At 32.2% G+C, this 20,678-nt stretch overlaps 1 pseudogene; it reads left to right on the plus strand.

Moving 5' to 3' along the window:
- Nucleotides 3,821-9,223, plus strand: LOC18604274 (annotated as a pseudogene).

Here is a 20,678-nt window from a genome sequence, read left to right on the forward strand (position 1 = left end):
TATTGTCATAAGCCATTCAATTTAAAACCATAAATTTACAACACAAGCAGGCAGTCTCCAATTACTCTATTTTCAAAACCAGTATTTGATTTTTCAAAAAATTTATAAAATCATTTTATAAAATCACAATTTCTCTTAAAACATAGTAATTTATCATTTAAACCCATTTTTCATAAAATCACACAATTGTATAAAACTACTCTAGATAATTAAGACGATAATAAGTTTACTCATAGTTTCCGAAAACTAAATTCGAGTACTCCAACATTACTCCTCGAGTGCGATTTCTTTGCCCTTGCCAGAGGATTCGCCACCTTGACAAATTGCACAATTAAGAGGTTTACTACTTTGGTACTAAACCAAAATAAACTAATTTATACTACTAATGCATGATATGAAGTGCAAAATATCTAAATTTTGCCTAAACGAGATGTTAGCCTATTTCGATCTTTTACTCGATAAATCGATATGCGCGTCCGTTTAAACTCCAAATTAATTTTTTTCAGTTTCTATACCTCAATTGCACCAAAATTGACTTAATGTTCCTCAGTGTGGTGCAAATTATCAGTCCCGATAGAAAATTACGAAAATACCCTTAGTGGGTAAAAATTCGTATTTTTGCTCCGAAAATTCCCATTATTTTTCTAGGCTCATAATTCATCATTATTCATCATAATTCCTCAAATAAACATCAAGATCAGCAGCCAATATTTTCCTAGAAAATTTGGCCAATAATGGTAATGAAGGAAAATGAATTCTTTTCTTGTTGTTTTATTTCTAAATATGCTAAACTAACTTAAAACACTAATATAACTAAAAATCAAATTAATCTAACTTCATTCTCTCTCCATACCCATTTGGGCAGCCATGAATTCACCATGAAAACATGAAATCTAACCATGGAAAATAAGGAGAAATGCATGGCAAAGGTAGATCACAAGTCAAAATCAAAAAATTTTACCTTTGATTGCTTGATTCCTTGAAATCCACCAATTTTCCTTTAATTTTCCTACCTAGGTTTCTTGTTTTTTCCCTTCCTCCTTTTGTTCTTCCTTTTTCTTTGTTTGGCCGGCCATGTGAAAGAAAATTGACTGATTTTTATATTTATTTTAAAGTTAAATAATTAATGAATATAAACTTGACACAAGTCAACTTATTATTGGTCCATGTGTCATTTCTTAACTATTAAGCTTTCTCACTCCACCACACATTATTCAAGGGTCAAAAATGATGATGGGTGAAGACCTTGTGCTGGAAAAATGCTCTGGGGGTGCAAAATTACCGTTTTGCCCTCGGGGTGGTAAAATTACATTTTTGCCCCAAAAACTGAAAAATTGCCCATAGACATATTTTTCATCCCTTATACTCATACCATTCTCCAATTTGTCAAATGTGATCTAAATTCTCTCAAAATCTCAAATTTTGTCCGCAGGTGGAAAAATTACGATTTTGCCCATACACTCTAGAAATCACCGGAATTAAATTTTTTCACTACCAAACCCTTAAATTATACTCCAATAAGTTAAATGGGGCCAAAAAAATCTTTTCTCAAAATTCTCATTTTGTCCCCAAGTGGGAAATGACCATTTTGCCCTTAGATAATGAAAATTTCAGTTTGACTCCAAATTGATCCTCGAACTCCGAATTACCATTTTGAGTCATCCCTAAACTATGAAACTCTTAATTTCACCTCAAAATTCCTATTTGAACTAGTTTGAGGCTTAATCGACTTAATGGTACCATTAGGGGCAATATCGTCTTTTAACGATTCCTCGAACTTCCTAAACATGCAAACATTCTATTGAGCATGTAAATGACGTCGTAATTATTTTATAGAACAGGGTTTGACAGGAAATCTAATGCGTGGTAAAAATTTATGTTATCATAATTGCTGAATATTATTGATGATAAATCGTATTGATGTTTAACGAAATTATGTGGAGTAATAAAGGTGATACAAATGAAAGGAAAATATTGGTAAGGTAAAAATATTTAGAAGGCTTGTCGAGTCGTGTGAGCTAGCCTACATGACTTATGCCCCGGTAACAGTCATAAAAGAAGGGTGTTACACTTTTTTTTTGTGATTACAGGAAATGAAACAAATAAAATAACCTAAAAGTTAATTATCCAAATTAGAAGATTTTGGAAAATATCTTTTTGTCCAAATCCATTTCATCCCAATAGTAACGTTAACGTTGAATAATTTTTCAATACATCTTCATTTTCATGTCAAATTCTTTTTTGATTTTAAACTTTATCTCTATTGTGAAGGTGTTTAACTTTAAGAGTTTATGTACTGGTGAAATACAAATATAGAGAACAAATTACAGATTATGTTTAAAAAGTGTTATTATTACATGCCATGTTCAAAAAATATTGTTACAGTTGAAAAAATAGTTATTATACGTTTTAACTCCAAGAGTTTATGTTACAGTAAAATACAAAAGGACAAGTTATCTACCATGTTTAATAAATATTGTTGGTACAAGCAATGTTCAAAAAATTTTGCTACTTTACAGATTTCATTTCACTTATAACTTCGACCCATCAAGTTTTGGGTTTTGTAAATGAAAACCAGTTGTTGATTTTTGAAGAAAATTTAACAGAAAAATAAGAACTCTGTAAATTTTCAGAAAAAGAAGAAGATGAACAGAGCAAAGGATTAACAACTTTGGAAGAAAAAACTCTCTCACCTTCATTTAGAGTTTTATATATATATATAAACTTTTAGAAAAAGAAGAAGATGAACAAAGCAAGAGATTAACAACTTTGGAAGAAAAAACTCTCACCTTCATTCAGAGTTTTTTAGATATATATATATATATATATAACTACAAAATATAAAAAACTACTAATTTGTAAATGTATCTACAACAACTAAATATACTAGAAAAGAAAGACAAAACAACACTAGAATCCTAAGCAGATGTTACACACCAATGCTTCAGCATCAGATGTTATACACCAAGGTCAAAGCTTCAACACCTGATGTTATACGCCAAAGTTAAAGCTTTAGCACCAGATATTACATGCCATAGTTTCCTTCTTCCTACTGATGTTACACGTCAAGGCATGAATCACTTTGTTACATGTCAAGGCATGTTCTATTAGACTTGAATCACTAAAAAACTTAACATCAATAAACTCAAAAACTTGTTGTTACTCACCATGCCATACTTTTTGGTCTGTATATCAACGATGATATGGCAAGATGGAAAGAGATAAACAAAGAGTGGGTTTTGTGATATAAACCAATAAACTCAAAAATATGTTGTTACATTCCATATCATGCTTTTTTATCTACAAATCGATGATGATATGCCAAATGATAGATAGAGATATGATGATGGTGGTAAAATTAGAGAGAGTTAGCTAGCAAGAGAGCAAATTGGGGAGCATAATAGAATGGGGAACATAACAGAAGAATGGTGGGAGAGAAAAATTGGGAGTATTTAATTTGTCTGAAATGATTTTAAGGGTTTTTTTGTCATTTCATGACTAAAATTGGGTAAAAATAGTTAATTTTATATTGAAGACTATTTTTGAAATGGGTTTGTGAAGATGACCATTTCTCATAATTTTCTCAATATTAAATTGCATGAGAATTGATTGAGAAGTTGGCAACTCCAACTTTAAAAGTGAGATTGCTTGTTCATTAGGGTATTGAGATGGACCACGACAACAACTCCTTCAGCTTCAGCCAGTTAAAAAAAATTTATTAAATAAAATATATTTTGTTATAGAAACCTAAGTTATAGGAGAATAGGATGTGCCATATCAAAATTAATATCGTTAACTCATGAATTTATCACGTAGGAGGGTTGAGGTGTATCTAATTATAACGTTTCAACGAGCCACAAATGTTTATATCATGCAGAACATGTTCTCTCCAGGTAGAAACTAAGACAAGTTTGTCTCTTCTTATATCATTCCCACTTGAGAGAGAGAGAGGAAAAAACAAAGCTTAGAAAAGGAAGAATCATTTCCCATGACTGGTGGAGATGGCCCCAACAGTTATGCAAAGAATTCCAAACCTCAGGTACTTCTTTATTTACCCTATATATCCTTATTTGTTGTAAATGCTTACTTGGCCACCTCTTATAAGTTTTACAAACTTTTCATTTGATCTTTAACTACTTTATTTATTTTTCTATATATAAATTTTTTGAGCACATTTCTAATTGCCCATTACATAAATATACACTATGAAAAATTCAATAAGCAATTTTTATTAGTTTTAATTTTGGAAATGGTGGAAATGAAATCTTAATTTCTTTTGGTTTTTGGCGTACGTGATTGTTCTTTACTTTGGCTATATAGAACAAAATTAAATATTATAAAAAACTAATTTCTATGCAAATAAGTTTTAATTCAATTTATTTATTTTAAAAATATAAGCATAAAAGTGAAATGAAGATAATAAATTTTAATATAAAATATACCAAAATATTTTTTTATTTAATAAAAAATTTAAAAATTTTGGTATAAAGTATAAATTTTCTTTTTTAAATTTCATGAAAGTGAAATAAAAATAATAAAAATAGGACAAAAAGAGTATTATTATCAGTTTTGAAACTTGTATTCTTTTAAATATGTATATCTGTGTTCAGTGAATGTTTTTTTTTAATTCAAATTAGTAAATGAAAAACAAAGAGAATTATAATTGTCTGAAATTGTACAAGAGACAATCTTATTTTCTTTAGCTCCTCAGGTTTGGAGTCGATTGCATTGTTTTTAGCAACAGTGTTGAATCAGACTGGTTGAACCAGTAGTTTACCTGGTATGATTAGAGGGCTCAAACTGCCAAAACTTCAGTTTTTATCTTCAAAGTTTCTTGTCTTACCTTGATTGTTAATTAAAAACTCTAATAATTAGTAATGTTAAAATTCTATTTTTTTTTAAAAAAAAGAGGTTGGATTGAACTGGCTAAATCAATTGAATTGAGAATTAATGGCACCATTGGTGTAATTCTTGATCTGAGTTTTTAAACATTGGTTCGAAATATTTGGCCTATAATTAGAATTGTAATTAATATAATACAAAATTATAGTATCGAACTGTTGATTTTAATTTGTGAGAATTAGAAAACATGTATGATGTGACTTTTTCTTTATTGCGCAACTCCTTTGATATACATTATTATAAGATATTCTCTTCTCATATCTAGTATATCTCCTTTTAATTTGTAATATCTGAAATCGAATTTTTTAAGTTGATTTTTTTTTATTAAAATGTCTTTCGAGAGGCTAAACATGTGATATGATATTGTCAAAATGGATTATTTTGGGAACCTAGCTAACCCGTTTCAATTTTTTTTTCTTTTCATATTCTTCTTAAATTTAGAAAGAAGCAGCAGATAAGGCGAAATCAGTATTGGTTGAAGCAATTATTGAAAAGCTTGAAGTAGAAGATACACCTTCCATTGCAAGCACATTTCGAATTGCCGATTTAGGCTGTTCAACGGGACCTAACACATTCTTTTCTGTGAATACAATTATAGAAGCTGTAACCCACAAGTACAAAACCAAAGGGCATACTAGCCTGCCTGACTTCCAAGTACACTTCAATGATCATGTTTCCAATGATTTCAACATGCTCTTTAAAAGTCTTCCTCCAGGCCGTCAGTACTTTGTATCGGGAGTTCCAGGCTCCTTCATAGCAGATTGTTTCCAAAAGCAAGTCTCCATTTTGTCTACTCTGCCTATGCTCTTCAATGGCTTTCAAGGGTACCGCAGGAGTTAAGTGACATCAATTCACCTGCATATAATCGTGGGAGGATTTTTTATTCAAATGCACCAAACGAAGTTGGCAAGGCTTATACAGCTCAGTATGCAATGGACATGGAGCGTTTCTTAGCTGCTCGAGCAAAGGAGATAGTCCCTGGAGGATTAATGGCCCTTCTGATTCCAGGACGCCCAGATGGGACACTTCCAGCAGAATCATCAATTGGCCCCATCTTGCAGCCCCTAGAATCTTGCCTCGTGGACATGGCAAATGAGGTAATTAGTACAAGCACAATATTGAAACATCATGAAGATAGATCAAATTTTCATTCCGCAACTGCGTGAGAAATGCTATAAAGCAAAATATATATATATATATATATATTAAAAGATAAAAATCGGTATCTTAATAGATATTAAAATAGCCAATAATTAAAATATGTACATCCATTATAACATAATTGGTCTAAAGAGAAGTAAAATCATTCATTTTGTTATTTATAAAAATTAAATATTTTATATATAATCTTTCAAAAATATTATTTGTTTTGTTTTCAAATGTTTTTTTTTTTCCTCTAGATTACAAAAAAGTAAATAGCAAAAACGCAAACCCAACTTCTAGTACTTTCTAGAATAGGCAAATATTTACACTTTTTTACAGTGGAGTTAGAGTGATACATTTTTGTCATGCGCTATTAAAAATGCTTTTAGCAACATTTTTTGGACACTTTTATTAATATTTTTTATAAATTTAGGACTATACTATACAAATTTCTAGCAATATTGTGAATAATAAATATAGTTATAGACATCGTATAAAATAGTAATCATTACATTATTATTATTATTGTTGAATATGAGAAAAATACAGTAAAAAATTTATATAATTACACTTTTTAAGTTTTCGTTACATAAAAAACATATGTTAGTTCAAAGAAATGTAATTAAAGTATAAATTTATTGTAGTAACTCAAAAAATGGATTATGCATCATCCTCAAACGCAAGCACTGATGAGAAATCTGCTCTCTGCTTGCTTCATCTATTTCACTTCTATGCATGATTGATTTAATTCAAGCTGCTCCTTTGGGCCATATTCATACATCCTTTGCCTTGTTGTTTTTTTTCTCGTTTCTGGTTTTTCTTTTGTTGCAACTTTGCTAAGACAAGCACACGATATTAGAGATGTACTGTACTTCTGTGATTTATAATATAGGCTTCTTTTGCTTATACTTTTCTGCAATTTACTTGTTATACATTTGCTATTTGCTTTTTTAACAAATAATTAGATTAATAGTCATATAAATATGGGTAAAGAATTTTTTTTAACATATGATCTCGAGCTTATATAATGAGAGATAATTCTCTCCTGTATAACTTATTACTCTCACTGCTTTTTTCTCAGGTTTCATTTCATGTTCTTAATCTTTAAGATATCTCGAACCACATAGAGAGCTATAAGTGTTACATCTCAGGTTTATCTTTCAAGCACATTTTCAGAGAGGTTAAACTTATTGCAAATGAATTTGCAAAAGTACGAATTTTCTGAATCTATCAGAATTATTAATTTGTTTCCAATTTAAGTTTAAGTTATATCTGTGAGATTTAAGCAATAATACCACTGTTCCTAGACAAATGAAACATATCTGAAATCACATGGAAAGCTATACTTGCTACATCTCAAGTCTATCTTTCAAGCACATTCTTAGAGAGATTAATTTTAATGCAATTGGATTTACATAACTAGAAATTTCTTGATTTAGAAATTTTTACGATATTTTATAATTGATAGATTATGGCATTTTTTTTTCGTGTTTTCTCTTGTTTCAGTTTGGACAACTTTAACGCTCCATCCTATATAAAATTGTTATTTTGACATTTCGGTCACTCATCTTTTGTGTTTTAAGCTTCATTACAATTTCAAAAAGAATCTTTGGTCAAAGGCATCCTCTCAAGGCCAAAATCAACTAAGTCAATCTACCTTGAGTGCCCCTCAATTTAGGTATATCCTACGAGCCTTCTAGCTTTTAACGGTAGAGGGCACTGTGGTCGCCCTTTGCTAGCATGTCTGGTAGAATTAGTGTGGTTAATGTCAGAAATGCCAGATATGAAAGATGAAGAAAAACGGCGCAAGAGTGAAGAGAATTTGTCTGGTCATATTCTCATTGATAGGTCAGAGTATGACTAGGCAATATATATATATGTACAGGTATTGAATTGATTTTGGAAAAGAATAAAGTTAGTCTCTAACTAACTAATAATTACGATCTAACTAACTTTTAAAAAACTTCAATCAAAATACTGCGTTTTGAACTCTTTTGGCCTTTTACTGAAACGGGGAGTTTTGGTCCTCTATTTCTACCTTCTTTTTCCCAGTCAAGGACTTCAGTCTTCTTCATTTCTTTTCTATGTTTGTATCTCTTGGGAAAGCTTATTTCACACTACTGATTCAATCAATGTTTGATACTCCCTCTCAAGATGAACTGTGGATGTTATGAACATTCATCTTGCTCATCAAGAAGTCGAATTGTCTTCGTTGGAGTGCCTTGGTGAAGATGTCAGATAGTTGTGACTGTGTTGAGATGTATAGGGGATTAATTAATCTTGTCATTACCTTTTCTTTAATGAAATGATAATCCATCTCTATGTGCTTTGTTTTCTCATGAAGCACCGGGTTTTTACTAATGTATATTATTGATTGGCTGTTTGTGTAGACATTCACTACCTCAGAGCGATCCATGTGAAAGTTTTCCATTAAGGACTTCAACCACATGATCTTGCAACAAGTGGCAACCATTGAATGATACTCTGCCTCAGCTTAGCTCCTGGCCACGCCAAATTGCTTCATTGATTTCCAACTTACCAATGAATCACCAACAAAAATGCAATATCTTGTGACTCACTTTCTTATGTTAGGGCAACCTGCCCAATCACTATCTAAGTATCCAGATATTTTCAAATTACTCTCTGACTTCATTAGAATTCCTTGACCTAGTGCCTTTTTGATGTACTTTAGGACTCTGTGAGTTGCTACAAGGTGTTGAAGTCCAGGTTTGTCCATAAATTGTGAAAACACCTATACAGCATAATTGATATCGAGGCCTGCTAAATGTCAAGTATAGTATTTTCCAATCAATTGCCTGTAGTTGGTAGCATTTGTCAGCTTATCTTCATCACTAGTCTTGATTAATTTATGGTTGTAGTCAATTGGTGTATTTGCAGTCTTAGTTCCAAGTAGCCCGTGTTATTCCAAAAGATCTAGAGCATATTTCCTTTGGCATATTGATATGCCTTCTGGTGATTTGGCTATCTCAAGTCCTAGGAAGTACTTGACTTTCCCATGGTCTTTACCCTTAAATTTTAAGCTTAGGTAATTCTTGACATTGTTTTTTGCTTGAATGGAAGTACTAGCCATCAATATGTCATCAACATATATTAAAAGAGCTATGAAATCTCCATTTTGTGTCTTCATTATGAAGAGTGAATAATTTGAATTCGATTATTTGAAACCACACTTTACGATTGATGCAGTGAATTTTGAATCCCAAGCTCTTGAGGCTTGTTTAAGTCCATAAAGTGACTTGTGTAACTTACAAACTAACCCTAAACCAACAGGGTACTCCCCCTTGATTGTATGCCCCTATGGTAACTCCATGTAAACTTCTTCTATCAGTTCACCATTCAAGAAGGCATTGTTTATCTTAAGCTGTGACAGATGCCAATTGTGTGCTGCTGCTAAGGCAAAAACATCCTTACTGTTGTTTATCTGGCCGCAAGGCTAAATATTTCTTGATAGTCAAAGCCTTCAATCTGGTTATATCCCTTTGCAACCAATCGTGCTTTATAGCTTTCCTTTTTGCCATTAGCATTTAGTTTTACCTTGAACACGTATTTACACCTTACAACATGACAGTTTGAAGGTAGTGGTACAATGCTCCATGTTCCATTGTCTTCCAATGCTTTCTATTCAATAGCCATGGCTTTTTTCCAATGAGAAAGAGTTACAGCTTCCTGGTAAGAGTTTGGTTCAAAGACAATTGATAAAGGAACAACGAATGATTTCTGTATAGGTGACAATTGGTGACAAGAAAGGTATTTGGTAATTGGATGTGAAGTGATGGTATTAGTTTGATGTGGTAAGTCTAGTTGATATGTTTCTAGATACTTGGCAAGTTGTTTTGGCCTAGTATCAGTTAAATTTTTACCTACGCAAGTATACGTATCGAAAAAGTTAGTATAACAGTAAGTAAAGTATCAATCTCATAGAGAATTGATCTAAAATTTTATTAAGAATTAAAATTAGAGCAATTTAATCTTTTCCAAACAATCAAAATCAATTAATTAACTAAAACTAATTAACCAAATTTAAACTGAAAAGAAAAATCAAAGTAATAATACCTTGGATAAAAATTAAATCAAACAAGCTTAGGATTACAATATCCCTCACACTTCATCTAAATCGTAACTCTCTTCCTTAACTTTCAATGGATTGAATTGCTAACCTAGAGTCCTCAATTATTTATAAGGGTCTCCCGACTCGTCTTATGAAAATATTTATTTTAATCAAAACACTATATCCCTATGTGAATTGAAATTAAAATCAACTCATTAAATTCAGATTCTATTTGGTTACATATGGCTTATAGATATATTCATATCCTATACGCAAATCAATTAATATGATCATATGCTATCCCAATTTTAATCTACACTAAACTACGTTTCCCAGGTCTATTTAGGTTCCTAAATCAATTTAATTGATGATCAGGCAATTAAAAGCATTAAGAACAAATTGGAATAAACAATTCAAATCCTATTAAAGATAACCAAGAAAGAGATTAAAAATTTAGATTATATGTGAGTTCAATTGCAATTTTAGAAAAAGAAAATGAGCTACTTATAATTGTAAAGACAAATAGCATTATATAAATTTCAATCATTGAGAGTAACAAGAAAAATAAAGGAAGAAAACAAACCGATTGATTGCAACCTTACTTTCCGAGGTTCTGTCTCAACTTTCGGCATCTTGAATCTCCAAAAGTTGTCTAACCTAAAATTTTCTAAGTTAACCTACTTATTCTAATGGGGCTTAGAAGTGTGATGGGGCCCAAACATCAAATATCATCTCTCAAAATTGCCATTCCCGCAGCATTACATCTAGTCATCTTCTTATACGATTTTCTCAGTTTTCAATGTAGAACTAGGCAAAGTGATCTTCATAAAAGTTGTAGCTCTATCTCCTAGCTTTCTAATGGCATAATAATCGTATCATTTGGATATCTGTATATAGAGTTATGGGGAAAATACCAAAGTATATGCAAGCAGAATTATGGGTCCTTCAAACACCTTACTTTTCAAAATTAAGCCCAATTACCTTAAATCCTACAAAAGCATAAAAACTAATAAATAATGGCCAATTTAAAATAGATAAACATAAAATTAAAATAAATCACTAAAATTAAACTAATTATAAAAACAACTAAAAACAACTAAATTATAATTAAAAATTAAGGACTTAGCTAAATTTAATAACAAAATTAGACTAAATAATTCTATAAAATAGAATTATCACCTGGTGCTTTTTCTTATTGGTGTTTGTGTGTCATTGACAGTGTCTGCTCATTAGTGCTGCTAGTTGTAAGATCACTAGCAATTTCAAAGGTACTTAATTCAAATCATCTACATTTGATGTTGTAGGTTCATGGTTTGATGGTATATGGTCAGGTGAGCCTATTTCAGCTGGTTGTAGGTTTTGGTGATGAAAATTGGTTGGATTTGAATAAAAAAAGTCAAGAAATCTGTCATACCTTTCAAGTGTGAAATGTCTGATATGTTGAATTGTGCTGTAAAGTATGAAAAGAAAAAATCTCTTCATGAAAAATCACATTTCTTGAAATTAGGACCTTCTGTGCATTGATATCATAGATTCTATACCCTTCAATGTTGTTTAGATATCCTAGAAATATGCATTTACTGGCTCTTTTATCTAATTTCTTTCTATTTTAAGTCAAGGTAGAGACATCCAAAGACTCTAAAATATGCATAATATGGTGGTCTTTTACAGAGTAATTCATATGGGGATTTGTTTTAAGGACTCTAATAGGTACTCTATTAATAACATGTATTGCAGTTAGGACTACATCCCCCCAGAACATGACTGGAAGCTTTGAATGAAACATTAAGGCTCTAGCCACCATCAGTGTATGTTGATGTTTTCTCTCTGTTGTTCCATTCTGCTAATGATCCTCTACACAGGACAACTAATGTACTATTCTTGTTTTTGCAAAAAAATCTGTGAGTCTGAATTCTTGACCATGGTTAGTTCCTATGCATTTAATTGTAAGATCATATTGTCTTAGAACAAAAGCATTACATGAAGTTATGATACTTGAAACTTTTGTTTTGCTTTTCATGAGGATAATCCATGTAAAACGAGTATAATCATCCACTATTGTGAGGAAGTATCTTTGATATTGCATTGTGGGGTGTTCATAAGGCCCCAAAATGTTAATGTGAACTAGTTCAAAAGCTCTTTTGGTGCTTTGGACATGAGTTGGAAAAGATAGTTTCCTTTGCTTAGCCAAAGGGCAAATTTCATAAAACAAATCATTTGAACATTTAATAGTTGGAAAATGCTGATTTATTACATTAATTCTCTCCATTAGAGCATGTCCAAGTCTGAAATGCCATAAATCAAAAGTCCCATCCACTGCATTGCAGCTTGTAACTGATGAAACAAAGGGAAACTTTAAAATTTTGTCAAAATAGTGACTAAACAGGTCTTATTGTTCTTTCTTATCTTCCATCAAATATAGTCCTGTAGAGGCTCTAACAACCCCAATCACTATTCGTGAAGAAATGTCTTGGACAACACAATACATGTCAATGCAAAGAATACAAGTTGATTTTGTGCTAGTGAGCTGACTAATAAACACAAGGTTGAATTTGAAACTTGGCACACAAAGCACATTTTTAAAGGTCAATAATGGGGTTAGTTTAACAATACCTATATGAATAACTATGACTTTTCTATTGTTTGGCAACTGAGCAAAATAGTTTATGATAGGTCTAGCATAGGTGAAGTTCTTTAAAGAGTATGAAATGTGATCTGTTGCACTAGAGTCCATTATCCAAGAATTGTGCTTAATCATGAGAGAATTGACATTGTCAAACTTATGTGCCATATTATTTCTTTTATTGAAATGGAGATGGCTTGAAATTATACTTGCAAAGGCTGAATTGGCTAGGGAATGCTTTGTTTGTTGAGTGTTTATGGAGGTGCTCTTACCTTGAAAGCTGGTTATGCCATTCTCACTCAAAATTTCCATTAACTTGTTAACTTGGTTTTGCAAGTTAGACACCTAGGACATGGTGCTTGTTCCACTTCGGCCTTCTCCCTGATCCATGTATGTCTCTTCAGCTAACATTTCATTTGCTATTGTTACATTGTTTACAGCTCCCTTCCGTTTTCCTTACATTGTTTCTCCCTTTAGTGAACTTGAAAACCTTTGGAAACTCGATGATCTTGTAGCATTGTTCTTTGTTTTGCCTTTTTTTACCACAATGGCTGCAAGTCAAATCTTTTTTGAAATTCTTTTTTGTATTTGTCACAATGTGTATAGTAAAGGATGCAAGCACAGGTTGAGTTTGGAATAGCATATTCCTTTGAGTTTCTTCCCTTAATACCAAGCTATACACCTTATCAAGAGTTGGCATGGCGTCCATGAGTATTATCTGGGATTTAACTGCCAAGAAGGAATCATTCAACCCATTTAAGAATTTAAAAACCATATCTTTTTTATATTGGTTTGTATATTTTTTTAAAACATTCTGAGTTACATTTGCCACATTGACAATGTGCTAAGGGTTTGTAGTTTTTCAATTCTTCCCAAATCCCTTTGTGTTCAACAAAATAGCTGTCCACTGACTTTGTTCCCTTACTGACATTGCTAAGTGTCTACTGTAAATTGCAGACTCGTGTCATCTGGCTGAGCAAAGCTCTGTTTCACGGTATTCCATATTTCCATGGTGGAGTGCATGTAGAAAACAATTGAAGGTATAGGAGGATTGATAGAATCCAGTAGCCATGCCACTATGAGGTTGTTGCATCTAATCCATGAGGGATACAGATCATCTGTGGCTTGAGGTTTTGGAATAGAACCATTTATGAAGCCTAACTTGTCTCTGATTGAAAGGGCTAAGAGAATTGATCTACTCCGTGCCTCATAGTTATTTGTGGTGAGCCTAGGATTAATGATAATTGAACATGGATGGTCAGTGTGGTGCAGGTAGTAAGGGGACTGTGGGTCTCCTACTGGTGAGACATGGGATGAAGTTTGAGATCCCTAGGATCTTGACTGATTTGAGTCAATTGATTTAGACTTCATTCACGCTAGGGTAAACCCGATTTGAGAGAAAATGGTATATGAAAGCCAAGATGAGATCAATAATAAAACAAAGAGGACTTTCTAGAAAAGTAAAACAAAAGAGCCTGAGAAAAAATTACTTCACCAAAAATAGAGAAACAAGTGAAAAGTATGAGCTATCATGTGCAACCTTAGCCATTTTCAGCAATTGTCTCCCAGCTCTGAGACCATGTCAAAAATGTTAGGGATGAAAGATGAAGAAAAGCAGCACAAGGGTAAAGAGAATTTGTGTGGTCATATTCTCATTGATAGGTCAGAGTATTACAACTTACAAGGCAGTATATATATGTACAGGTACTGAATTAATTTTGGAAAAAAATAAAATTAGTCTCTAAATAACTAATAATTACAACTTAACTAACTTCTAAAAGACTTAAATCAAAACACTACGTTTTGAGCTCCCCTGGTCTTTTATTGAAAGGGGGAGTTTTGGTCCTCTGTTTCTGCCTTCTCCTTCCCAGTTGAGGACTTCAGTCTTCTTCATTTCTTGTCTGTGTTTGTATCTCTTGGGAAAGCTTATTTCACACTGCTGATTCAATCAATGTTTGATAGTAAAAGAGAAATGAACAGTTTGCTATATAGCTTAGTTTGTCGTTGCCTTTTTTTTTTTTTCCTCTTAAATTTTCTTCTCAAATGAAGAAAGAAGCGGCGGATTGTGCCAAAGCAGCATTGGTTGAAGCCATTCTAGAAAACCTTGAAGTAGAAGTAGGCTGTTTGAGGGGACCTTACACTTGAATGACTATGTTTTGAATTATTTCAACGTTCTCTTCCGAAGTCTTCCCCCAGGCACTGAGTACTTTGCATCAGGAGTTCCTGGTTCTTTTCATGTAGATTGTTCCCCAACTCTGCCTATGCACTTCAATGGCTCTCAAGGATACCAGAAGAATTGAGTGATCTGAATGCGCCAGGTTATGACGGGGGTAGTATTTTTGTTACTCAAATACACCAGGTGAAGTTAGTAACGTTTATACGCAGCTCAATATGCAAAGCATACGGTGTACTGCTTAGGAACTCGAGCAAGGGAGACGATTAATGGCTCTTCTGATTCCAGGACGCCCAGACGGGAAGCATCACTTGGCCCCTGGAATCTTATTGCCTTTTGGACATGTCTGTACATTTTCACCGCTATATACATTAATTTAGAAGCATCATTAAGATTAAAGAACAAATTTTCTCCATGGTATACTTAATGATAAGATTCTTCAATTCAATTCAAAGGATGATGGGCAAACACAATGCATTGTCAGAGAAAGTCACCTGATTGGATATATGACTGCAAATTATTGTCGAACAAAAATTAATTCACTGCGGCATTAACTCTATCGATAACGTTTAATGGTTTATACATTTACCAATTACCATCCTGCTGTTCGGCTTCGCTTGTGCAGGAAACGATTAGCAAAGATAAAAGATGGATAGATCAACTTGCTAAAATTGGATTGATGGCAAGTTTAATCCAAGAAATTTCATCCCAACAAGAGAGTATATTAATCATGAAATTAATGGAAGGAAAAGAAATTAAGAAATATTAAACAAGTTTACCATCAGCAAAACCTGTAATTAATTAAAATTTCATATTTATTAGTGATTTTAGAAAGATTGAAGTATAAGGTTTCACTTACTTTTCTTCTTTACAAGAAGGAAAAAGTCATCTAATACATGCCAACTCTTTTGAGCCTTGTCTCAAGTAACAACAATTAAGCCATTTATAAGTTCCCATCATTCAACCTTGTATAATTGCAAGAGTTTAAATTGATTAGCTCAAGGAACAGGGATTGGTTTCAGTTGTTGTCTGATTTCATTGTAACTGGACTGATTGGATTTTTTTTTTATATACATAGATCAAGAAAAAAAAAGGAGTTTTATGTTTCTTTTTATGCAATCTTGCACCACTATCGTTTTGCAGGATAATTTTTGTAAATCTTTCTCTTAATGAAATTTTTATTTACTTTTTTTTAAAAAAAATGTCTAAATATATAAATAGAGAGATGAAAATAATGACTATTATTCATAAATAATCTAGATTTTAAATGTAAAGATTAATGTGGCTCTTGAAGTTATACTTTTTTGTTTCTCCTACTTGCTAAGCAAGCAACGTTCAAAGAATTGCTTTGGTTGATGATCATCTGAAATTAACTACTAATTGCATTGAACGGCTCTCTTTAATTTTTTTAATTCTAATAATAATGAATAATTTATGAACTAGTATTACAAAAATTCAAATATATAATTGAACTATTAATTGTTTTTTCTATATAATTATCTTTTATTTATAGATAAATAATTTCAAACTTTAACAATGTTTGTATTTATATATAATTATTATCTAAAACTAATTTTTTTTGTACAAGGCACGTCACAATAAACAGTAGTGGGATAAAATTTATTATTATGTAATCAAAACATATATATATAAATATATATATTAAAAAAAAGGATTGTCCTTGGAAATAATATGAGATCAAATTCTAAGAAAATTTCCTTGAAATTGGTGGGGAACCAAAAGGAAATTTGGTGCCATGTAATGAATAGTCTGTCTTAAATTTTGGTGTGGTCCAGAGTTTAGATCATGTTATGGCACACCGCCTTTTTTGACAAGTACAATTTTGCACTTTAGCTTTTTTTTATTATTATTTTGCACTTAGCTGATTAGCTGTTGTTATTTGGAAAATAATATTATCTAAAATATTCTCCTTGGCTTGAAACCGGATTCCTCTTGTCATATAATTCTTATCATCCATTAACACAAAGCATGCTGCCCCCAAATCCCCAGCAACTGGTACTTAATCCTTTTTTATTAGAATATTAATGTGCTTGCATAAATTAAAATTAATAATTGTCATTGTTAAAGTTTAAATCACGTACCGTTTAGTTATTTATACTTTTAAATAATAATCTATTGATCTTTATATTTTTAATATCATAACTAAATGATCTTTACGTCAACATTATCGATCAGTGTTAGCTGACGACATGTGTTTGACCCTCTGATGATATTGAAGAAATAGAGGTAAAAGATAGCACAGATGAATCTGGTGCCATCGCTTCAAACTCTACTGCTTATACTCATTCATGACAAATTCCTTGGTATGGAATGCTAGGGGTATGTCAAATAAAGTAAGCCAAAGGCGACTTAATAGTTTGAACTGATGCATAATCTGAAAATTCTAGTTGTGTTGAAGCCAATGGTAGATGTGACTAGAATTGAATATTTTAGAAGGAGGCTGGGTTTTGAAGGTGCAGCTAATAATTGTTCTGGCAAAATATGGTTATTCTGGATGCATGATACCTCTTGTGAAATATTGGTTGACCATGTTCAGTGCCTGCATGTATGTTTAACGTTTCCATGGCTGCAGAATTCATGTTATGCTACCTTTGTATATGCGAAATGCACAAGGACGGAAAGGCAGGCTTTATGGAGCCGTATGTGTACTATATCAGCTGTGATGCAAGCTCCGTGGATAGTAGGTGGAGACTTTAACACGATCTTGTGCTGGGAAGAAAGACTATATGGAGCGGCTCCAAACACTGGCTTTATGGATGATTTTGCTTCAACTTTATTTGACTGTGGGCTCTTAGATGGTGATTTTGAGGGCAACTATTTCACCAGGACAAATTCCACATGTTTCAAAGGCTGGATAACGTGGTTTATAATCATGAATGGGCGGCTACTTTCAACATTACCCGTGTTCAGCACTTAAACAAAGATGGTTCGGATCATTGCCCTTTACTTTTGTCATGTTCAAATTTGCATCTAAAGGGCCTTCATCCTTTCCTTTTATTCATGCTTGGATTAAACATCATGACTTCTTAGCCTTTATTAAAAGTAATTGGCAGATTCCTATACAAGGTTCAGGTATGCAAGCTTTTTGGAACAAGCAGAAGTGGCTAAAAATTAATCTCAAATGGTGGAATAAATCCATTTTTGGTGATATATTTTCTAACATGTGGATGGCAAAACAAAAAGCAGCAGACAGTGAACTTTTATAACAAGATCAAACCGCAGCTAACAAGGAAATTATGCATTGTTCATATGCCAAGCTCAATCATTTTTTGAGTATGGACAAGTCTTTTTGGCAGCAAAAATCTGGTATTAAATGGTCAGTGGAGGGTGAAACCAACACTAAATTTTTTCACATGAGAATGTGGAAAAAACGAATTAAAAACCTATTTTTCGTATTCAAATGTGGATGGGACAATCACAGATGGCCCAGATTTAATTCAAGCCTCGGCAATGGAATTTTTCTCTACTCTCTTGAAAGCGGAGGAATGTGATCTCTTGAAGTTTAACTCCTCCTTAATTCCCAGTATTATTTCTGAAACTGAGAATAATTTACTTTGTGTAGTTCCTACATTGCAAGAAGTCAAGGAGGCAATGTTCGGAATTGACAAAAATAGCGTAGCAAGACAAGATGGTTTTACATCCTTGTTTTATCAACATTGCTGGGATATTATTTTGGTTGATTTATTAGAGTTGTCGTAACGTACGGGTCCGGGAACCCGACCGCCAGACGAGAGTGAAAATTCTAAAAAAATTAGGAGTCGTCACCAATCTTTTTTACTAGGTGCAATTGACCACCTAATGACTTGATTCTAATCGATGAGGCCTTAAATTAATTTTAAGTTCGCCAAAGGGAACCTTAAACTGGTCTACGATTTTCTAGATCTAGGCTTGCGAGTACGGTTACGCTCGAGGAAAGATTAGCACCCCTGAGACGCCCGTTCCATGAATGGTACCATTTTTAGATTATCCAATTAGGCTTTAATTTTTAATTTCACTATATTTTCTTAGTTATTATTCTCTTATTTTATTTCCTACTTAACCTAAAATTGAATGCAAATGTGAGGCAAGATGAAATGCATGGCGTGGGATAAAAATGTCAAACGAATAACCTTTTATCGAGGACGTTCTCCCGAATCCGCCCATCATACTGGTGGGATCCGGGGTGTTCTCTCACCTAGGGAATTACCCGAGAAACTCACCTTCGTAAATTCAACGAATAATTCCCATCATCGGGGTCATCGTATGTTTTCTTTTAAAATAATATTTTCGTGTATAATGAACCTAATACGAGCAAAAACTTTTTATTAAAGATGTTTCTCGAGCCCTCCCATCATACTGGTGGGACCCGAGGACACCTTTTCACCTAGCGAACTTTTCGAGGAATACCTGCCTTCACAAGATCCTCGGAAGATCCCATCATCGGGGCTTAAACTCGAAAACAAAAATATTTATATGCAATGATATGCAAGATGCAACATATATATATGCTATGCTAGTGCAATTATCTATTTTTTTGTCATTATTTAATTATTATTTTCGTTTTATTTCATATTATCATATTTTCTATTTTTTTTATTCTCCTATAGTTTATTATTTTTTTTATATTCTAAGTTTCTCCTATGTATTCCTTTGATAATTAGATAAATTGTTTATAATTCCATGTTATTTTAGTGAACAAAATTTTATTTTTCTTTTTCATAACATTTTATTAATCTATAGTTTATACTATTAGATATTTAATGATTAATTTTAAATTAGCTATTGTTTTGGATTTTTTTTCCTTATTTTTTTATTTATTTTGTCCATTTATTTAATGTCATGTATATTGCATTTTCACAAATTAATTATTTACTATATATTCGAATTATTATTATTATTTTTATCATCATTTTTTTATCTATTGTTATTTATTTATTTTTATTGAGTAATTTTTTGTATAGTCAAATTCTTTATTTATTAAAAATTTTGGGATCTTGAAATCGAGGCCCTCCCATCGTACTGGTGGAGCCTTGATTCAGATTTCGAACCTAGGGAATATGGGTTCGGGTTTGCGACTTCTCGTGTCCTGACCGATCATCCCATCATCGGTTTATTATGCTTGTGGTTAATATTATAGTATATTTTTCGGAGTTAATTTTCTAAGATTAATTCTCATACTTATTTTATTATAATGATTTTAAAACTTGATATAATAATTTCCAATTCCTTAATTTAATCTATATAAATCCTTAACTTACCATTTATCTCATTAACTTACATATTATTATTATTATTATTATTTTTATATATTTGTTTTCCAAATCTATCTCTGTAAACATATTTTATTTAGCAATGTACTCTTATTTTGCATATATGCTTCGTTTACTTAAGTTTCAATATATATTTTTTCTCAAACATTTTTATTTACTACGTGTACATATACATATATATATTCTTATATTTTCCATTGATACTTTATATAGTTTAGAACATCAAGTTAAAACTATTAAATCTAGATCATACCTATTTAAACATTAATTTTGAGACCCAATATAATAAATCAACCTAAATCACCCAACAAGTTTGAGAAAAATAAAAAGGTTTACCTTTGTGGGTCAAGTGGACCCAAGCTATCAGCCCGACCCGCGGCCCGTCCCCAAAGCACTGTCCGGCCCCTTTGTCTAGCAGCCCTTAAACCTTAGTGTGTCAAAACGACGTCGTTTGAAGGACTGAATATGAACTCTTTGTGGGTCAAAACGACGTCGTTT

Source organism: Theobroma cacao, chromosome 3 (genome assembly GCF_000208745.1).
Source record: "Theobroma cacao cultivar B97-61/B2 chromosome 3, Criollo_cocoa_genome_V2, whole genome shotgun sequence".
NCBI classification, from domain to species: domain Eukaryota; kingdom Viridiplantae; phylum Streptophyta; class Magnoliopsida; order Malvales; family Malvaceae; genus Theobroma; species Theobroma cacao.